Below are 17,150 nucleotides of genomic sequence, written 5' to 3'. Positions count from 1 at the left end.
TCTTCCCTCCAAATCCCACACCTACTTCTCCCATTCCTCTTTATCTCCCACCCCCATCTCAGTAAGTGACACCTCTACCCATCCAGTTGTTTTGAGCCAGAAACCTGGGAGTCATTCTTGACACTTTTCTTTTCCTCAATCCCCACATTCAATCTATAATTAATTCTTTAACATACTTCTCAAATATATCTACTTTTCTCCATCTCTTACCTCCTGAGTCCCACCAGCAGTTTCTAGTTTAAGTGGTATGAGTGCAGCCCAGGTATGAGTTTTTAAAGCTCCACAGGTGATTCTAACAGGATTTGGACTTCACTGTTATATAGGAGCCGGACGTTCATGAATTTCTTTGACTTAATATCTACTACTTTCCCCTTGTTCACTTAACTCTAGCTATACTGGACTTGCTGGTTCCTTGAACAGGCCAGGCTTATACATGCCTCATGGCTTTTGCCCTCGATAAGGCCTCTACCTAGAGTGCTAGTTCACTCCTCCTCTTTCTACAGACCTTTACCCAAACATTACCTTTGTAGTGATTTTGAAAGGCCTTCCTTCACTATTCTACCTAACAATGCAACTCCTACTCCCACCCAGTATTTCCTATCAATTTCTCTTCTTGGGACTTGTGATCACATACCGCATACTTTATTGAATCCTATTTGCTGCCTGAATATGAGCTCCATGAGAGAGGGATTTTGTCTGCTTTGTGCTTTAACTATATTCCCAGGACCCAGAACAGCATCTGGTACCTAGTAGGAACTCAATATTTAATGTCTCAGCAAGCTTTCTCTGGCTCCCCAAATTAAATTTAATCTCCCCCCATTATCCTACTAGTAATTTATCCCATTCCTTCATACCATTTATAATTTATAGTTGTGTTTATTTGCTGAAACTCCTCTCCTAAATTGCAAATTCTGAGTAGAAATTTTCTGTTTGGGTGGCCATTATATATACCTTGGCTCATGCATACATGGTACAGAATAACTATTCAAAAACTAGTCAATAATCAATAAATAAATGAAGTAAAATAATTTTCTGAAAGTACACTGCTATCATGAACCCAGGGGAGCTTTACCACTAAGCTATACCTCCAGACCTTTTAATTTTGAGACAGGGTCTTGCTAAATTTCAAGGCTGGCCTCCAACTTGAGATCCTCCTGTTTCAGCCTCCCAAGTCCCTGGGATTACACGCATATACCACCATGCCCAACTCAAAAATTTCCAATGTCCCCCATGGTTTACCACATTAAACCCAAGTGCCTGGCAATAGTAGAAAACCTTCCATGTTCTCAGCCAATTTACTCTTCAGTCTTATCTCTCATAATCCCATATATCTTTTGCCTCAGCCACACTACACTCATGATTTCCAGTACAAACCCTCTACTAACAAACATAGAAATTCCCTACCTCCACATTTTTGCTTATGACATACCTTCTTCCTGAATTCCCTTCTCCATCTCTGCCAATCAAAATTCTAACATTCAAAATACCTATTGTTCAAAACCCAGGGTAAATTAACCTTCACAGAGACTTTCCTCTCACCCCAGCTTTCTAAATTCAGTGATTTCTTCTTCTAAACACCAAATAAATAATGCTGGTTTAATGCTCCACTGTTTCAGAACATACCTTCTTTAACGCCTTTCGCCTAGTCACTAATAGATATTCACTGAAATGAAGTCAGTTAACAACACTACTCCCTTATCTGTGACAAAACATAACTTAAATAGTTGGAAGGAAGTGGGGGCTGTTTCTCTTTAGCAAGACCCTTTAATGACCAAAAGGTATAATAAAGCTGGTATGGTGGACTCCCAGCCTTTCCTTTCAGGACTTTTCTTCTTTTATGTGTTTTCTGAAAAGGTATTACTTTCCTAAACACAATTTTTAGAGAAATTTTTCTCAAATGCAATTTAAAAAAATATACTTAAGGGGTTGGGGTTGTGGCTCAGCGGTAGAGTGCTTGACTAGCAAGTAGAGGGCTCTGGGTTCAATCCTCAGCACCACATAAAAATAAAATAAATAAAGGTATTGTGTTCAACTACAACTAAAAAATAAATATTAAAATATATATATTATATATAATTGTCAGGTGTGGTGGCATGTTCCTCTATGTCCCAGCTACTTGGAAGGCTGAGATAGGAGGATCGTGTGAGCTCGGAGTTCAAGACCAACCTGGGCAACATAATAAGACCCTGTCAGAGAGAAAGGGGTGGGAGGGGGAAGGAAGGAAGAAAGAGGCAGACAGGAAAATGTTAAACTCTATGCACTACTACATACCACAAATTTTATGTTTATTAAGACAGTTTATTCTAATATTATTATAGACTTGAAAGACTACCTGGTTGAAAATCTTACAACTCTGGTGTTTGAAGACATTAATTCCTAGGGATGCATTTCTATTCAATTTGACATTTCAAGATTTTTATGCTCTTTTAAAATATTCCATTCATTTTGACATATTAAGTGTGCTAAGTGATTTCACTAGCAAGTCAGTAAAATTACATTATGAGGGACTGGGGTTGTGGCTCAATGGTAGACCACTCGCCTAGCACATGCAAGGACCTGGGTTCGATCCTCAGCACCACATAAAAATAATAAATAAAATAAAGGTATTGTGTCCAACTACAACTAAAAAATAAATATATTTTTTAATTACGTTATGAAATGCTTGTTATATCTAAGTACAGACCTTTTCTCCCCACCACATCCTCTCCTAAGGCTATAAGTTCTCAGAATATGCCCCAAAGATCCCTGAAATTCCCTTTTAAAAGGTCTGTTAAGTCAAAAATATTTTATAGTAATACTAAAAAAACTTGCCTTTTTTTGATTGTTCAAACTGCACTAGAATCACCACCATGCATAGGTGATGGGGGGGGGGGGGAGCCAATTGTGCTAACACTTTCTTTTTGTTTTGTTTTGTTTTTCCTACCACAGATTGAAATCAGAGGCACTTAACCACTGAGCCACATCCCCAGGCATTTTTATTTTCCATTTTGAGATGGGATCTCATGGAGTTGCTAAAACTGGCTTCGAATTTGCAATCCTCCTGCCTCAGCCTTCCAAGCCACTGGGATTACAGGCATGCACCACAGCACCCAGCTAGGACTTTCTTGATGGAAGTAATAAAAATTATTTTATCAAATCTGAACCTTTGAATATAGGTCTTTTAAATATTCTGTGTAATGAAAGAAAGCACTTCACAGGATACTCAAGCACAATAATTTCAAAAAAGCACTTAAGACTGGGTTATCAGCTCAACTGGTCACTTTTTTTATGGAACGCTACTTTTTCTTGGAACAAAGAACAAACTGGTTATTCAGACAAGAATATTTAGCAGACATTTTCTGGAAAATGGAGTCTGCCACATAAAGAAAAACAACTGACAGTTTTTGTTGCCAATGATAAAACCCGAGCTTTAATGAAAAAATTTACAATTTTAGAAAACTTACAGTTGCCTGACATCTTCCCAAAACCAGCAAACTTTTCTCATGAAATGGAATGGTAATATTAACTAATGTGAGCTTTTAAAATACTGCATTGTGGGGCTGGGGCTGTAGCTCAGTGGCAGAACACTTGCCTACCATGTGTGAGGCACTGGGTTCGATCCTTAGCACCATATAAAAGTAAATAAAACTAAATAACATAAATAAATAAATAATATTGCATTGTGAAATGTTTAAACATATGGAAGACCTGCTTAACTCCTAAATTTCCTAAATGATCAATGCCTACTATTATAAAATCATGTATGGGTAAAAGATCCATTTAGCCATGCACTTGTAGTCCCAGCTACTCAAGAGGCTGAGGCAGGAGGTTTACTTGAGCTCAGCAGTTTGGGGCTGGCCTGGGCAACATAGTGAGATCCCACTTCTGAAAAAATTAAATAAATAATGCATTCAAACACAACACAAGACTAATGAATTTGAATTTAACAATAACATGATACAATTTCAGATTCCACAATGTAACTTAACTTATAAGAAACACTTGTCAACTTTTGGTATGGTATCAGAGAATGTACACAACTGTCTGAAAATGCTAACAAACAAAAAAAAAACTTCTCCCTTTTTCAACTATACTTTGAGGCCATATTTTCTTCATATACTTTTTACATATCCTCTGAAGTCATATTTCTTATACTTCAATCAAAACCACCTATCACATCAGACTGAATCTAAAAGCAGATATGAGAATCGAGTGGTATTCCATTAAGCTGGATATTTAAGAGATTTGCAAAAATGAAAAAGTGCCACCACCCTTTTCACTCATTTTTTGAAGTTATTTTTCATAAGAATATTACATTAATGAGATGGGTTTATTGTTATTTTTAAATAATAATTATTCTGTAAATGTTTTCCATCTCAATTTCTACTTTGATAAAAATCAACAGATATAATCCAAACAAAAGCTCTTTTTTTTTTGATACCGGGGATTGAACTAAAGGGCATGTTACCACTGAGCTACAACCCCAGTCCTTTTTATTTTTAGACAGGGGCTGGTCTTGTGGTCTTGAACTTGTAATCCTCCTGCCTTCGCACCCAAAGTTACTAGGATTACAGGCATATGCCGCCACACCCAGCTTAGTGTACTCAATTTTTAAGAGTGTAAACAGTCCTATGACCAACAATGTTTGAGATCCCTGCTTCAAGAAAATCAGTCTCTGAGTCTAGCCAACCCCCAAATTGCCGTATGTACCAAATCTACCTCTCCCCTTCCACAACTGGGGTGAACCTGGAGGAAATCATGTCTTAGTTTGACCAAATTAGATCTCCCTCAAGAATCTGAATACAGTCTCATAGAAACTAAAGTTTATTTATAGCAGAGAACAAGACTCCATCAGCTCTTATTGCTGAAGTCTATGGAACTGTTTTTGTTCCAGCTCTTTTGAAAATCTGGTTGGTCAACTTTGCCTTGCATTCTACAATTATTATTTCCTTTTGATAAATCTTTTTATATGAGCTAGTTTAAATAGGTTCCATTTTCTTAAGATCAAGAAAGCTTTAACATCATAAACCTCAATACCAAACTGTTTTATTTGGTGTCTTCCATTTGAAGAATCATATTCCTAAATAAAAATGAAAATCACTCCAACAAAATTAAAAATTGAGTGGAAACTGTAGGCTCATTCAGAACAAATAATCAGTTGCTAATTAGATAAGGCAAGCCTATTTTATTATGTGAATATATTTAGATAGCAAATGGCTTCATTAAAATGTACCAATCTGACAAAGTTTTTTAGGGAGCTTGATAAACAGAAAAACAAAAGGTACTGAGTTTTGCTCTACCAAGTAAGAACAATTATTATAAAATTCTGATAATTAAGGCAGCACCCAGCACAATAAAGCAAACAGACTAATGGTACAGAATAGAGGCAAAACACATGCAAGTGCTTTTATGTATGGAAACATATAAGTGGCATTACAAAGTAGAACGAAGCAGATGGACTACCGAATACATGATGCTGGGTCACTGGATTATCCTTATGAAAAATAAAAAGAAAAGAAATTTAGAACCATACTTCAGGGTTAACCTTACAGGGGGAAAAAAAAAAAGTTTTGATTCCTACTTCACACTGAACATCAAAATTAATTTCAGGGGGCTGGGGTTGTGGCTCAGTGATACAGTGCTTGCCTAGCATGTGGGAGGCACTGGGTTCAATTCTCAGCACTGCACATAAATAAATAAAATAAAGGTTCATTGACAACTAAAAAGTCTTTTTAAAAATTAATTAATTAATTAATTCCAGGTAGATTAGGGGTTAAAATGTGAAAAGCAAAACTCTAATTTTTTTGGTAGTGCTGGGGATTGAACCCAGGGCCTTGTGCATGCAAGGCAAGCACTCTACCAACTGAGCTATATCCCCAGACCATCTAAAACTTTTTAGAAGAAAATGTTACCTCAGTAGAATGGAGTATTCCTTCATCAAGACACAAAAAACACAAGCCATAAAAAGAAAACATTAAAAAAAGCCATAAAAAGAAATTAATCATGCTAAAACTTAAAACTCAACTTTAATAATAAAGACAAACTTAAAACAAATTAAAACACACCCATTAGGATGGCTACTAAAAAACAACAACAAAAAAATGTTAGTGAGGATGTATGGAACTTGAAACTTGTGCACTGTTGGAGGGAGGGAAAGTAAAATGGGGCAACCACTGTGGAAGATAGAGTGGAGTTTCCTTTAAAAATTACAAATAAGGGCTGGGGATGTGGCTCAAGTGGTAGTGCGCTCACCTAGCATGTGTGAGGCACTGGGTTCGATTCTCAGCACCATATAAAAATAAAATATTGTGTCCACCTAAAACTAATATTAAAAAAAAAAAATTACAAATAAGCCAGTGCCAGATGCCTGTGATCCCAGCAATTTGGGAGTCTGAGACAAGAGGATTGAAAGTTTGAGGTCAGCCTCTGCTGAGAGCCACGGCCGAGTCTGTATGGCCCCTGGCATTTTGCCAACAGTATTGATTGACAGGCGAGGCATTACTATCCGCCTCTGCCGAACCTTTTGAGTTCTCGCACTATTTTGGAGTTCTCGTGGGGATTTCCGGGGATTCCCCAAGAGTTCCCATTGGTTGGGGAAGTGCAGGAGGAGGGATTTCCGGGAGAGATATTTCCGGCTGGGGGTTCCTGGACCAGCCACGTGGCGTTCGGAGGATTCCCCTGGAGCTGTGTGAAGTGTTTTCCTGCAGTTCAAAAATAAAGTTTGTTCCTGCTTCAGTGGCTCGTGATTTGTGCCCAGCCAGACTGCGGCAATTGGTGGCCCGTACGGGGAGCCCCGGGACACTCGGGGGTAAGTGACGAAAAAAAAGCTGCCCGTCCATAGATAGGACGGGAGCAAATCTGCTCGTCCCTAGACAGATAGGGCGAGAGGAAAAATGGCCATTTTAAGAAGATGGAGAAGATTGATATAGTATGTTTGTGTCTTGTTTTGTCTCAGTGTATTATATTGTCTTTGTGATGAAAATATGGAAGGGGTGAGAAGTAAATTACTAAGGAAAGAAGGCACCCCAGTGGAACTAAGAATAGTTAGGGCATGTGTTGATAAGAGCCCAGGAACTCTAGTCAGAAAGAAAAAGAAAGTTCAGAAGAAGAAGGATTATTAGGAAAAAAGTTGCAGCAAAAGGCTATTACTAAATACTTTTCGTTACCGGAGGGTGCATGAAGCGGAGAGGCGGCTGCCGAGTGTGCAAGCCGGTCACAGCGCAGCAAGGATTTTCCAAGAGGCGGCGGCGACTGGCCCTTCCCCGCCTCCTGGCCAGGGAGCTGGCTCTTCCACTGCCCCGCCCAAATCTAGACCTGACCTGGAGGCACAGTCTCGCAGGCTCTTGCTCCCTGTGCCCAGTAGCAGTTTGAGTCCGGGACACTCCCCAGGGCCATCTGGGGCTGCCCAGGCACTACAGCCAGCAGAAGACGCTACTGGCGTCCCTGATGTTTGGTCATTTCCAAGGCCAGTAACTACAATGGTTCTCCCACACCTGGAAGCTAATGAGTAATGAGCACCATTAAGGCTTACTTAAATGTAAAAAACCTTGAGATAATGTACTAATTGTTCAGAAGGTTGTTTTCTTAGTGGAATGCTACAGGATTTTCTTTAGCATCTTTGCAAGAGTTCCTGCCTTCGTCCCAGTGCCGGTGAGGACGAGGATGGAAAAATTTCCAGTGTTGCTGAAAACCGGATGAAACTTCGGCTGAAAAACGGACAAGACTTCGGAGCTGTTGCTGTTTCTGCTGCTACAGCTTAGGCTAGCTGCCTGAAGAACTTACCTGGACTGTGATTTAAGCTAGCTGCCTGCAGAACTTACCTGGACTGTGATTTACCGGGACTGTGAGTTAATCTATTGAAACACTGCTTTACCTGGACTGAGACAACAAACTGTAATCTACAACAAATTGTAACTTTGCTAACGGTGTCATTGCTGGTATAATTTTTCCAAGGGCTTCTTGCATGGAGCCATCAAGTGGCTTGGTATGGTGGAATTCTGTATCCTCCCCTTTTGCTTATAGCAGATTATTTATGGTGTTTGTGTAAAAACCACTATGGTCATTATTTAAATTAAACAAAAGGGGGAAATGTTAGAGTTCGTAAACAAGTCTGGATGGTGCCTGGCAAAATGCCAGAGGGAGTGGTTTGAGAAGTAACAAAAGCGAGCCATTAAGTGTGGAGATTCCTTATTGGTTGACTGATGTATCTAGTTTATGCTAATTAGATAAGCTTTGTGGAATGTATAAATACTGCTCCTGTCCTGAAATAAACGGCTCCTACTCCTGCTGTATCAACGTATACAAGTTATTCGTCACCCCCCAGCTATTTTGCCCAGCCAGCCGGCCTGCGGCAAGCCTCAACAATGTTAGGCCCTAAGCAACTTAGTGAGACCCTGTCTCAAAATTAAAAAATAAATAAAAGGGCTGGGGATGTAGCTCAGTGATAAAACACCTCTGGTACCAAAAAGTTAAAATTAAAAATAGAACCTAGTACCAAAAAGTTAAAATTAAAAATAGAACCTAGTACCAAAAAGTTAAAATTAAAAATAGAATCATCATATATTCTAGAAATTTTAAGACTGGGTATATACTCAAAAGAATTAAAAGGAGGGTCTTGAGGAGATATTGTAAATCCATGTTCACAGTAGCATTACTCACAACAAAAGCTGTAAACAACCAAATGTTTACCAACTGATGAATGAATAAACAATATATGGTGTACAAATACAATGGGATATCGATTAGTCTTTAAAAGAAAGGTAATTTTGATACATACTACAATACAGATGAATTTTTAAAAAAAATTTATTTTTAGTTGTAGTTGGACACAATACCTTTACTTTGTTTTATTTTTATGTGGTGCGGGGGATTGAACCCAGTGCCTCACAAATGCTAGGCAAGCGCTCTACCACTGAGCCACAACCCTGTCCCAACACAGATGAATTTTGAGGATAGTATGTTAAGTGAAAAAAGTCACCAAAAAGACAAATTCTGTATGATCCCACTTATTGTGGCACCTAGAGTGGTCAAATTCCTAAAGATAGAAAGTAGAGGGGTGGATATTGTTTAGCATTTCAGTATTACAAGATGAAAAAGTTCTAGACACTGTTGAACAACATTGTGAATGTTCTTCAACTACAGAATTGTACACTTTAAAGTGGTTATGTTGGAAATATAATAAAAATGTTTATTATTATGCATAATAACAAAAAATTAGAAATATCTTAAAACGTTTACTAGCAGGAAATGGATAAATGGTTAACACAATACATTCATACAGTAAAATACCATACAGCAATTAAAATGAACTCCAGTTATACATAAACCAAGTAAATCTCAAAAACCATATTAAACACAAATATTAAAGAATGATAATCAGAATTATAGGGTGCACACTGAATTGTAGCAAAGCTAGAATTTGATAAAAACCAAATTCAGAAAAGTGTTAAGTCTTTTTTAATATTTAATACATATTTTTTCTATTCCTTCACAGCACTTTAATTAATTATTTTTAAAAATATCTTTTATTTTTTTATATGGTGCTGAGGATCTAACCTAGGGCCTCACACGTGCTAGGCGAGAGCTCTACTGCTGAGCCACAACCCTAGCCCTAATTAATTTATTTTAGAGACAGGGTCTCACTGAGTTGCTTAGCGCCTCACTTTTACTGAGGCTGGCTTTGAACTCAAGATCCTCCTGCCTCAGCCTCTGGAGTCATTGGGATTACAGGCATGTGCCACTGTTTAACACATTTTATATTTTAAAAATTAAGACAGCACAAATGATGTTCTACATTAAAAAGATCATTTCTATTTACAGCAAACTTTATGTGGCTTACCTATTTCTAAATATCAAGTAAAGGATTATATAAATCTCAATTTAAGGAGAAAATGATTACACACATATTTTTCCCCTTACAAATAAATAAACAGGCAGACAGGAGAAACCAGAGGCTTTAGAAAACTACTCCAGGCCCTTCTCTGATGTAAATGGCGCCACAGCATGAAGATTTATGCCAACAGCTTCATAGCAAGAAACATCCAAGAGCAAAGGTCATCCTAGCCAAACAAGAGTTATTGTTTGAATATTTAATTCCCACTCTATTTTTTTTTATTGGTTGCTCAAAACATTACAACGATCTTGACATATCATATTTCATACATTTGATTCAAGTGGGGTATGAATTCTTATTTTTACCACGTGTACAGATTGCAGGATCACATTGGTTATACCCACTCTAAGGTCTGTACCCAGGTATCCCAAAGCTGCCTTGACCAGCTCTGCCATACAGAGCACTTGGGCAACTCCTTGCCAATCCTGACAGTAATTTTATGAATGACAGCCTCTACATTCCCTAAAGAATCTGTAAGGATTTTTTTTTTTCCTGATATGGAGGGATTAAAAAAACAAAAGTAAAAAAAGGGCTGAAAATGTGGCTTAGTGATACAGTATTTGCCTTTCATGCATGAGGTCCTGGGTTCAATTCCTGGCACTGAGTGAGGGTGAGGGGGGAAAGAAGCTACTAGATCTTACTATTAAATGTGTCAGCATAGCCATGCCTTATAAATACAAGAAACAGGTGTGCTTCTCTGAATACACAACCAGAATTAATATGGAGCCAGTAATGTTATGAAACCAGGTTGAAGATAAATAACCTTGTAAATATGACAAGAGAGTAAAAAAGAAATTGAGAAATGAATTTCAGATAAGTATCAGAATACTGTTATTATCTGACTTTGAGTAACTTGAAATCAGTTAAGACAAAACTCAAAATACCACTCTACATGGGAAAAATTTAATAAGACTCTTTTTTTTTTTTTACTAAGGCAGGAATTAGTCTAGCCCCTGAAACCAGCTTTAGAATGCAGTTCTGTTCTTTCATTTGTATCAACCTTCATTAGCATGGTGAATTTCAGAAAACACTGCAGATGCACTGACATTTCTCCTGAGTCTATACAGTACACAAAAGAAATTCACAGGATTCAGCATTGTTCCAGACCCAGAGTTAGGACAATTGGATATCAGGGTTCACGACCTAGCTGAAGTTATTCCCTAATTAAGAACAATTTGTCTTACTCCTTTTTTATGATGAAAATCTAATGATAATGGGAAAAAAAATGTGTTATTACAGCATAATCTTACATAATACTCCAACCATGTAAGAAATGTATGTAAATGAAGAAAACAGAAGAAAAATATATGCATGCATATACATACGAAGATGTTTTTATACAACAATGAAAATTCCACACCCCCAACAAAACTTATAAATACAAATTTCAGTCTTTCATTCTGTGTACTTTTCATCTCAGAAAAAAGCAGGGTTGCTCATGAGGAAAAAAAAAAAAATCCCCATGTCCTTTCTAGCTAAACTTTTAGGTGGGGCGGAAAGCACCACTATCTTCGAGAGAGACACTACCTGTCTTTTACAAAGAATATTTAAGAGAGCAGAGCCTGGTGGCACATGTTTCTAATCCCTGCTACTTGAAAGGCTAAGGCAAGAAAATCACAAGTTCCAGACTAGCCTCAGAAACTCAGACCTGTCTCAAAATAAAAAAGTAAAAATAAAAAGGCTGGAGATGTAGCTCAATGGTAGAATGGCCCTGGGTTCAATCTCCAGTACAGGGGGTGGAAAAGAATATTCAATATTTAAGACAAAGAAGCTGTGAGTTCTAAAATCTAGAATCCAGCAATGCCAGTGGCACAGAAGTAAAACACTAAGTCCACAGGGTTAAATAAAGGCACCTTCAGTTTTGAGAATTTGGTTCCAGAAGCTCCATAAGGGAGACGAAAAACCTAATTTATTGAAAGGGAAGATGTATAAAGGTAGAGTGAGGGTTTCACATCTGGGACAGGAAAAATACAAAGTGAGCCAGGAACAACTTATGCCAGAAAGCAAGGAAGCACTCACACACTGAGCTGAAAGGGCTCCCACAGGCCAAATATGGAACATCTTGTGCATCACAAAGATTGTAATTGTTGGTAGAACACAATAAATTAAAAACCATGAGTTCATGATGATACTAAAAGAGAGAAAAGGAAAATTCATTTACCACCATTAAAGCTGACCATCTCCCTTCTTAGAAAAGTGTTGAAAGAATTAAGAAATTCTCTTTTTAGTAGAAATTATCATTTATTCCAAAGTGATGAGAAAAATCTTCATTGAAGACTGAAAACCAATCTAAAACCAATGTAAAAAGGTCTAGTACAATTAGATATCACCATTTTGTAACAACCAGTGAATTAACTGATTCAGGCAAGGACCATCCTTTTAAAGGATGCAGGAGAAGTATTAACAGTATGGTGCCAGAGGGGCACCTCTCTACAGATTACTTGCTAATTACAAAGTGAAAAACATCTTTACCATGAAGAGATCTGTTATTTATCACCTGAAACACAAATGATCAAACTTAACATTATTCATTACAGGGCTATGACATTAATGTATTTCCTAATATGATGCCATGAGGAACAGAACAACATCTGAGAAGTATTTTTTACCAAAAATGTTTAATGATAATGTAATCAAGCCTTTAGTCTTAATACCAGTTCATAGGTAACACAGGGATAAAGAAATTAAATAGTTAAGAAACAACTGGAAAATTCCAGAAGTGGTATATGCTACAACATAAATGATCTTGTTTCTTAAAGACAACAACAAAAAAACCCATGTTGTGTGGTTTCTAAACTTTTCTGTATTTTTAAGACTAGAGAGACATGTTTGAAAGAAAATAAATAAACAGCTAAAAAAAAAAAAAAAGTGTCATGTTCAAGGCAACTGGGAAAAATCTGAAAGAAACTGAATATCAGCATTACTATTAACTGCCTGAACTGTAACAAGTACTGTAAGGACAATTAAATAGAACAATGTATTTCAAGGAGATACATCTAAAGTATTTAAGTTTAAAGTTATGATATCTGCAGTACAAAAATGTACATATTATGTATCTAAACACATATATACATATATAGACAGGTAAAGCAAGTATAGCAGAAATGTGAACAACAGCTAAATCAAAGTGATGGGCATAAAGATGTTATCTATACTATTCTTTCCATTTTTCTGTATATTTAATTTTTACTTAAACAGTTGTAGAAAAAAGGGTAAAAAGGTTCAAAATGCACTTCTTCCAATAAGTCCTCCTGAGAAAATTCTCCTATACCTTTGATCACTTCCTTGCAAGATTGTTTCAGCACAAAGTCCAATATAATCCTATTCACATCCTATTTTCTAACTGTCCTCTTATATCTCATATATTCAGTAGATCTGGTTTCCTAGTAAGACTATAAGTTCCAAACACAGACATCTTTTCATTCTTTTCTATTTCTTCATGGCTTATACTGAAGTAATCTGTAATCAGCAGACTTTTAAAAGTGCAAATACCAACATTCTACCTGGGACAGTAGGCACTCAGTAAAGCACCTTAACTAACTGGTTCTTCAAGAGAACAGCAATTCATTTGGATAATCAATCTCACATCACAGCTATCAAAAGGATATCACAAAACATCACTTACAGGTTTAAGAGTTTCACATAAAGAAACTAGCATCTGTATACAACTAGACATATGATAAATTGTGCTCTATATGTGTAATATGAATTGTAATGCATTGTGCTATCATATATAACAAATTAGAATAAAAAATAATTAAAAAAAAAAGAAACTAGCATCTAAGAGTTAAGAGAAGAAATTAGATTACAGGTCTTATATGCCTCCCTAGCACTGTCAAGGATGTGGCAGTTATCCAGATACATGGCCTCATTCTCATGGCATTATTTTTCAGTTGCACAATTTCTTCTACCATCCTTGATCTTTACAACAGTGACTGTGGGCTGGTGTTGTAGCTCAGTGGTACAGCACTTGCCTTGCACACATGAGGCCCTGGGTTTGATCCTCAGCACCACATAAAATAAATAAATAAATAAACAAACAAATAAATAAAAATATTGTGTCCATCTACAACTAAAAAAAAAATTTAAAAAAGAAAAAAACAGTGATTGTATTTGTTCACAACTCCTTTGTGTAATCAAGCATAACAAGCTACATAATTAACTTTAAAATCATAAAGAATGCACAAAAGATTAAAAATTTTGATAACACAGTACTGGTGAGGAAACAGGCAGACTTGCACTGTTGCACATACAACCTCTATAGAAAGCAATTTAGCAATATCTAAGGTTAAAAATGCACACACACATTGATCTATCACTTCTCTAGGAATTTAATCAAATATCCAAGTACATATAAAAAATTAATTGTAGCTCTAGAAACAAATGTCCAATAGTAAGAATTGGCTGAAATACCTCTATAAAAATGCAATACCTGCCATCTTTCAAAAACAAGGAGATACTGCATATACTGTATGAAACGATCACCAAGACGAAACTAAGTGAAAAGGAAAATTTCAGAATAACAGGTACAGTATCTATCATTGTGTAAAACAAAAACCAACCAACCAACCAACCAACCAAAGTACAGGCATATGTACTTATAAACTGCATAGACTCTCTCTGGAAGGATAAACAAGATACTGACTATGGGGAGGGTCACTAGATGGACAGGAGGATGGCGCTAAAAAGCTTTTCACTCTCTTTGTGTACTTTCTGAATTTTATTTCATATATATGTACATGTATTACCCATATTGATTTTTTTAAACAAGGCTCTACACCAATACAAATTACTTAACAATACTTATCTTAATCCTAAAAGCATTTCATGCCTTTGTACCATCAAAGTTTTAAACAAAGCTTCAATGAATTCAACTAGATGAAACGTTTCCAGATAAGAACAAAGCATCCCAGATGACAGAAGCCTACTGAGAAGACAGAATTTATTACCTCACTTCTAGATTTTGCCAGAACCTTGACCCAAGTCTGGATCATGGGTGACATTAAGTATTTCCAACTACAAAACTAGTCACTATACAGATTGCTCCAAAAGGAGAAATCATCAAAGTACCAAATGGATACCAACTACTCGGATCCTAAGTGTGGGGCTGTCACAATAACATATACTTCTCAGCATGAGGGGAAAAAAGGTGAGTCTCTAGCTCTTTCCCAGCACATAGAATGATATATGTACCCCAAATCCCTTGTAGTTTCTCTTATTTCATCTCTTGGCTCCAACAGTAATATGGCAACAGGAAATGACACAAAAGACAGCTGAACCACATAAGACCAGGGTTAAATGGGGAAGTGGAAAAAAAACACACACACACATACATTACATATTTATACACACATACATACTTTAAGGCCTCAAAACACGAGATCCTAGATTTAAGAATGGGGAGACTCTGAGAAAAGAATATTAAAGGAAAAGACTAGAAAGGCTTACTTTCCATTTCCATTTATCCACTTAGGAGACAAGTTTGGCAGGATAACTGAAAAACAGAAAATGTCCCTTCCTTCCCCTTTGTGCTCCCCCCACAATTTAGCTATTCATTTCAACACTCTTCGGCAAAGTCTTCTGCTAAGAAAGAGTTTATCTTTTCCTTCTGATGGCAGAAGTAAGATGCAGCCAACTATCCAAGAAAGTCATAACACAGGAGCAAATTAAAGGACCAAATATAACAAGCCAACTGAAACCCAGGTCCTAGTTCACTGGAACATTATTGTACCTTAAAATTCTTTATTTTAAATTGTTTTTGTGATTTTCCAATGAGAAAGAAAACATCTTACTCATTATTTAAAATTAAAACTTTCACTGGACAAATTATTGTTCATCAAGTGTTTCAGACTGTCTTTGTTTTCATGTGATGGTCACAGGGCATTAATAACGTACAGCTAAAACAAAAGCTGTAAGGAAGATCTTTGACCCAAAAAAAAAAAAAAAAGAGGCAAACAGGTCACACAAAGTAGGAGGCCTGGTAACTGAGAATCCTTAAGTCTTGATTTACATTAACCTAAGCTTTTGTGCGTGCTCTTCAGCCCTTCCTTACCTAGTTCTGTGAGGGTAATTAAGAATTTTACTAAAAGGAATTTCCCCTCCATTTCTTTTAGCAAAGCTATCAAAATCCCCCGCCAGAATAAATGGGTTGGGACACCTACTCCTAAATTTAGGGAAAGTTTACACTAAAGATACAACATGAGTAGAGGAAAAGTAATCTTAGAACCAGAAGTTGCAGTGGTAGTTTCAAAGGAAGGGTCAGCATGGGTCATATTGGCTGTGGGCGGCGTGGTAGTCTGGGAGTCTCTAGGGCAACACCAGATGCGAATAGTGCTTTGTCCTTAAGCCACTCACATAATTTAAATTTTCCCTCTCAGATACTAGCAACAGGCTCACTATTGGGCAGCAAGTCTAGCCCATTGCCTGGGAAGAAGGCGGGCGCGTGGTGATGGGGCTCTTTATCCCGCAGGTCCCTGCAACACAGTCATGCGCATGCGCCCCAAGGGCAGCGAACAGGCAACCCAGCTCGTTCACACTCGCGCATGCGCAATCACCCATCTCGCCGCAGGCGACAGCTCACTATTTGGCAAGGGGGATGGGGCTGGGAAATGATGGGGGGGCTGAAGGCAGGGGGCGCGTTTGTGTCTTCTGAATGCTTGGGATAGGGAGAAGAGACGGTTGACTAGGTGCTGGTATTCATAGGCCAAGTAACCAAGGAGTAGGAAATGGGGCAGAGAATATGTGTGTGGGGGAGTAATGGGGTTAGTCACGTCTTAAGGGAGGCGCCCCCCCACCCGGCAGGATAACCCCCTCCCTCGACACTCCTCCCCCCACTCACCTGAGAGCGGCGGCGACAGCTGCTGGTCCCCGTCCCCCTGCGCTCGCCTCATACTGTCCGCAACATCCGGGACCTGCGGGACCGCCGATACACAAATACACACACTCCGAGCGCGCGCACTCACACACACACACACACCACACACACACACACACCACACACACCACACACACACACACACACACACACACACACACACACACCCCGACACACACCGGCCGGAGCGTCCTGGCGTCAGCACGTCGACGCAGCGAGCGCGTACCCGCCGGGCCCCACCCCACGCGGCCTCCTCCCCTCTTTTCCCCTCCCCTCCTCTTCCTCCTCTCCCTCTCCTCCCTCCCCTCCCTGGGCTCTCCTGCCCCTCCTCTCTCTTCCTCAAGACTCCGCCTACCTTTCCTGGTGCGCATGCGTCCCGGGGCCTCGCCAGGGCACGGGAATTTA

The 17,150-nt window shown here is 38.2% G+C and overlaps 1 protein-coding gene across 2 annotated transcripts in view; it reads right to left on the bottom strand.

The window, feature by feature from the left end:
* Spop (speckle type BTB/POZ protein) overlaps positions 1 to 16,925 on the bottom strand; it is an 88,895-nt gene extending 71,970 nt beyond the window's left edge. For both annotated transcript variants that reach the window (XM_058571530.1, XM_046420458.2), the window contains exon 1: positions 16,710 to 16,925. The gene's annotated coding sequence lies outside the window, so the exon portion shown is untranslated. The remainder of the gene's footprint in view (positions 1 to 16,709) is intronic.
* Between the last annotated feature and the right edge of the window lie 225 nt (positions 16,926 to 17,150).

This window comes from Marmota monax, unplaced genomic scaffold (assembly GCF_021218885.2).
Source record: "Marmota monax isolate L192 unplaced genomic scaffold, Marmota_monax_Labrador192_F-V1.1 WCK01_AAM20220418_F8-fsc00064, whole genome shotgun sequence".
NCBI classification, from domain to species: Eukaryota; Metazoa; Chordata; class Mammalia; order Rodentia; family Sciuridae; genus Marmota; species Marmota monax.
This window is presented reverse-complemented; position numbering and strand designations above follow the sequence as displayed.